At 29.6% G+C, this 5,794-nt stretch overlaps 1 long non-coding RNA gene across 1 annotated transcript; it reads right to left on the bottom strand.

Moving 5' to 3' along the window:
- Positions 1 to 2,899: 2,899 nt before the first annotated feature.
- Positions 2,900 to 4,626, bottom strand: LOC123009511. Its single transcript, XR_006413018.1, has 3 exons — positions 3,650 to 4,626; positions 3,466 to 3,604; positions 2,900 to 3,406 (listed from the first exon to the last, which is right to left on the bottom strand). It is a non-coding gene; the product is annotated as an uncharacterized LOC123009511 (long non-coding RNA).
- Between the last annotated feature and the right edge of the window lie 1,168 nt (positions 4,627 to 5,794).

Below are 5,794 nucleotides of genomic sequence, written 5' to 3'. Positions count from 1 at the left end.
CTGACTGATCCATATTTAAGTCTGCAGTAGTTAAAAAGTTCCCTTGTATTTGTAAACCTATATAATTTTTGTTATTGGGTCCTTAGTGGTTTCGAAATATAAAGTAATGAGAGCCTGATAATAATCCGGCTCACTCACTAATAAGTGAGTTGTTTTTCGCGCTTTCGTCTAAGTCTTGCAGTTCTTTGACATTTTTCATTTGCTTTTACAAAACTAGAAGAAGAAAGTACGATTTAGTAAATTGCTCTGATTGTTCAGTATTTTCTTGTTTTTTTTTCGATGATAAATTTTTATTTTCCATACCCTCTTCATTCAAATGTGTACATGATTGTTTACAAAAAATTTCATAAACCTATTTCTTAGAATAATTAACTTTCATTGCTGCCTTCATTATTTTACATGACGTTTTGCATTGCATGGTACAATATAAGTCATTTGGAATGACAAATTTTGTGGCAAAATTGATATCAATTTTTTCCACATAACGATCCCAATATTGTTTTTCTTGACATTTATTTTTGAACCGATTTTTTACTACTTTAGAAATTTGATTTGTTTTATTGTTTAAATCACTATTATTTAATGTTAAGTTGTTCTGGTAATTTTTGCAGCTTGCAGTACTCATCGAAGAACAAGTCACGTTCTGGAGGTTTTGTAACATTGCAACCCAACACTTCTTGTTTTCTTGCACCATCTTGTAATTAATTTAATTAATTTTTTATGTCCTTGTATAAACATAAATTTTTCTGGTTGGTTGCAAAATATTCAATACAACTTTTTGTAGTCCTCTTTGTTAATTAAATTGGGAGCAACTTCACTCATAAATTTTTCAATTTTTGCAATATCTTCATTCAATTTGCGATAATTATGTTTTGTCGCTATAGCCATTAAGAGCTAACGCATTTTTGAAACATTATAGTATAGAACTTCTAACTCAGATTTTCCAAAATCAATTTTTTAGAAAAATTAGTCGATTTTCAAGTTTTAGTTGTTGAAGTTTGTCGAGTTTGAAAAACAGCTCATTTCTACCAAAACATCAAAAACAACGTTGAATTTGAGTTTTTATCCTTATTTTTTAACCCCAAATTCTAACTCACAATTCTACAAAAACATCAATTTTTTGAGAAAATGTGTCGATTTTCAAGTTTTAGTCGTTGAAGTTTGTTGAATTTGAAAAACAGCCCATTGAAGTCACAAAAAATTAAGAAAATGACCTGTTTTTAGACCCATCTTATCTATTGAAACATCAACTTTTTATGCACACTTCCCTATTTTTTATGGTTTTATGGCCTTTTCCAAAATGTGAGCCAGGTTTTTAAGCTAAAAATAAAGAAAACTACCCTGTTTTTTATGATTTCTTAAAAATGTGAGCCAGACGTAACAACTGAATCTATGGTTTTTGTTGAAAAAATGCATAGAACATAGGAAAATGACCTAGAAAACTAAGCATAAAAATCTGATTTAGAACAATATACATATTAGACTACTAAAATTGAAAATCAATTAATTTTCCAGCTATATATATAAAAACTATACCCGTTTATTATTAATGTCTGTTTTTAAGATATATTTAAAAATTAACATTTTTCAAATAATTACATCTTAAAGTATGTATTATTATTACCTTATTATAATTATTTTTACATGCTCTAATATTCTGACGACTGGACTACATAAAACGAATGGATCATTGTATTTAACTATGTTATAATTAATTTTATAATTTGATTAACTTTTTAATAAATGTTTCTTTATTTGTATGATATTCTCACATACGGTGACGAAAGTCATTATATTACTAACAAAAATTTTTGATAAATAAATGGATGATAATAATCAATCTAAGTCTTGTATAAAATGTACAAATGTACAAAATAGGAATAAGAATCATTCAGATGAGCATCATGCAACTTGTAAAGAATGTTGGAGTTATAAAAAAAATCTGTACCAAGAGAAATACAAGATTCAAGTATCTGTAGTAAATGTAATATTGAAATAAGTAATGATAATAATTTTCAAACTAGAAACTAGTTAAATGTGGTAAACAAACTATGTGTAAAGAGTGTTATACCAAGGTTTGTACAAAATGTAAAACTGAAAAGACTAAAAAATTATTTTTTTAATAATAAAATTAATGACGCATATTATTGGATATGTAAGAACTGCTGACCCATATAGTACAAACTTCAAAGCAGGGGAAAATCGCATATAATTCTAATTCATTAATAAATATAGTTTTTACATCAATTTTACAGACACGATCGTCGGAAAAATCTATCAATTGGAAACTATATTAATAATCCTTTTTTCTAGTTACTAGGCAATGAATAATTCATTGTACATACAGGGTGCGCCAGAACTCGCGCCCCAGAGAAAAATGTCACATAAGGTAAGATACCAGGAACATGAAAAAAATGTTAAAAAAAAATTATCTATAAAAATTTCGAAGTTATGAAGGTTTAAAGTTTGCACTTTGACTCTATTTTTTTCTGTTGGAAAAATAATTTTCCAAGTTTTTTTGCTATAGGCTATTAAAAGAGGAAACAAGGCAGCTGTATCCTAAATTGTAACTCTGTTCAATGATATTTGTGGCTTTTATTGGCAAAATTTTTGTACCTTTATTAAATAATTATAAAAAAACATGCACAAGATTATCAGTATCCTTAAATAGATTTTAAAAAATGTCAAATGTCAAAAAATAAATGTCAAAATTTTTTGACAGATAGAATTTTTTAAACATTTTTTTCATGTTCCCGGTATCTTACATTGCTTGAAAATTTTCTCTGGGGCGCGAGTTCTGGCGCACCCTGTATTGTGTAAATGGAGAACCTCTAAAATAAATTATCAAGTTTTTGAAATTAATCTTGAACAATTTCAGTTATTAAAAGAAGTTACAATTATTTTAATCACAAAGTTACCTTGTCAAGAACAAAAAATAACACAAAAATGAAATTAACAAGGACTTAAAAATAATTTTCAAAATAATGATTTTGTTGTTTTACTACTTTGTACATTTCAAATACACTTATCATTTGCTCGGAATTTTCATCATTTTTAATAAAAAAAAATATTTTGGCAATCGTTGTGCTTCCCACATGAAACCCAACATTTTTATTTCAATAGGTTCGAGAGCGCTTTCGTACAATACCAAGACATTTATTGATTTAAATATGGGGTGAGCATTTTGGCATAATTTGTTGTACAACCTCGGGAATTGCCTTTGAAAGCCAAGTATTGTTAATCCCCATTGCTCTTATTCTTTCGTTTTGCTTTTTATGAAGTCTACAAATTGGCTAGTTCTTTCAAGGATGCTACTCTTCTTCAAGCTATTACTATCGAAATAATCAACAAATCCTCTAACGTTAATGAGGTTTGCTCTCTCTAGTTTGTCCCAATTCAATTGGGTCTAAAAGTAACAATGACAATTAATTTTAAATTAATTCCCAACAAATCATATTAACTTACCATAGTTTGTTCCAGAGATTCCTTAGATTTTTCCAGATATCCAACGACTCCAACTCCATCAGTTTTTTCCTAAGTTCCAATACAGCTTTCTCCTCTCTCGTTAGTTTTGCTAAAATGGCTTGATATATATATCCTCTGCCTGAAAATACATTATTAATTTTTCATAAACAATTAAAGAACTTACCATTCTAATATGTCTTTAGATTATATAGCCAACAAACCATAAAACAGTAATACAGTCAAAGAACCTTCTGGAACAACGCAGAAACGCCGAATGTGACACTGTGACAGCCGTTGGTTGACATTTCTCGTTGCATTGAAAGTTTCAACACTAAAAGACCCTTATTCTGTAACTCTGAACAATATCGTTAATGAACGCTTTTCGTTGGTAAACGAATTTTCGTATTCTGTTACTAAGGGCCAGTTTCATAATCAATTTAAAGGAACTTTAACTTTTAAAAGTGACTTTAATTCATAAAATGCGTTTCATAATACACTAAAATTAAAAATTGGCTTAAAGTGCCTTAAATTTTTAAGCCTGCAATATCTTCCTTTAATTCGTTAAAGTGGCTTTAACAAACGTCAAATTTGTCAGTGTTGTTTGAATCACACAAAATGAATGTGTTCAGTGATTCTTCTAGTTCATTTTCTTCTTCCGACGAAGAAGAATATGTACCGCGAAGACGAAAAATTTATAGAAAAAGAAAAAATTATTTTGAGATTTACGACGATGTAGATTTTTTTGACCGTTTTCGTTTAACCAAGCCCACCGTTTACGCTCTTTTGGAAAAGATTGAACCTCTGATTAAATTGCATTCTAACAGGTAAAATACACACATAATTACAATAATAAAAAGATTTTTGTTTCATACATATCCTTTTAGAGGAGGTAGCATTAAACCAACTATTCAGTTGTTACTTACTCTCAGGTTGTATGCAACGGGTAACTTATTAATAACAGTGGCAGATTTTATGGGTATTTCAAAATCATCTGCATCCCGCATCATTCGAAGGGTCTCCAATGCAATTGCTAGTCTTCGACCGATCTATATTAACATGTATCAAAACCGCGCAGAAATGGAACAAGCTGCACAAGATTTTTATGAAATCGCAAGGTTTCCGAGAGTAATTGGAGCCATCGATGGTACCCTAATACGAATCGATTCTCCAGGAGGTGACGATGCTGAAATATTTAGAGGAAGAAAAGATTTTTTTGCCAWAAATGTTCAAGCTGTAAGTGATTCGAAACTAAAATTTAAAGACATTATTGCCAGATGGCCTGGATCAACTCATGATCAGACCATTTTCAATAACTCCAATTTAAAAAGAAATTTTGAAAATGGRAGATATGGTAGATATCTTTTGATTGGAGACAGTGGATATGCTCTAAKGCCATATTTAATYACCAAGTTAACAAATACACGAAACGAAGCAGAAGATTTGTATAATGAATCYATAATTCGTACTCGAAATGTGGTAGAACGTCTGTTTGGTGTATGGAAAAAACGTTTTCCCATATTAAAGTTTGGAATGCGTTTAAAATTAGAAACTATATATTATGACAATTATTGTAGCGACGGCAGTTTTGCAAAATATTGCAGTGGAAATGAATGACTGGTTTCCTGATCAATGGTTGTGGAAGATCATTATAACATTAATAAATTAGCGCCAAAATGGCCTTTTATATTAATCATTATAGGACGAAGCGGTTCTGGTAAAACAAATACTGTTGTCAATCCTTTAAAATATTTATTTTTTGATACTTTTTATTTGTATGCGAAAGATTTAGAAGAACCTTATTATCAGTTATTACAAAATGTGTTTGATGTTAAAAATATTCGGCCTAAAAAACCTAATGAGTGTCCACAAAGCGATATTCAAAATACGCGCAATGCGCATGAAGGTCAAAGGCAAAGCCGAAGACCGATAATTGAATCGTACTTTTCATCAGATATAGAATACATACTCGATGTAGACGAACTGGATAGATATAAACAAAACTTGATTGTTGTTGATGATTTCGTAACGGAAAAAGATCAAAAGAAACTGATAGATTTAGCTATACGCGGAAGAAAAATGAATGCTTCAATGATTTATATAACGCAGGATTGGTATAGAGTGCCAAAATCAATTCGTTTACAATGTAATTATCTTTCAATATTTCCATCATGTGATGGTAATGATATAAGCTTAATATTTAGAGAAAAGGGGTTGGATAAGAAACTCAGGAAATATTATGAAAATAACATTAAAAATTTTGATTGCTTAACTATTGATTTCAAAACTCCTGAAATGAAATATAGAAAAAATTTTACGCCCATAAATGACA

The sequence above is a fragment of the Tribolium madens genome, unplaced genomic scaffold (genome assembly GCF_015345945.1).
Source record: "Tribolium madens isolate multiple individuals breed KSU strain unplaced genomic scaffold, Tmad_KSU_1.1 Scaffold_7;HRSCAF=85;Tcas5.2_LG10, whole genome shotgun sequence".
Classification (NCBI taxonomy): Eukaryota; Metazoa; Arthropoda; class Insecta; order Coleoptera; family Tenebrionidae; genus Tribolium; species Tribolium madens.
The sequence above is the reverse complement of the archived record's forward strand: the minus strand, read 5'-3'. Positions and strand labels throughout refer to the sequence as shown.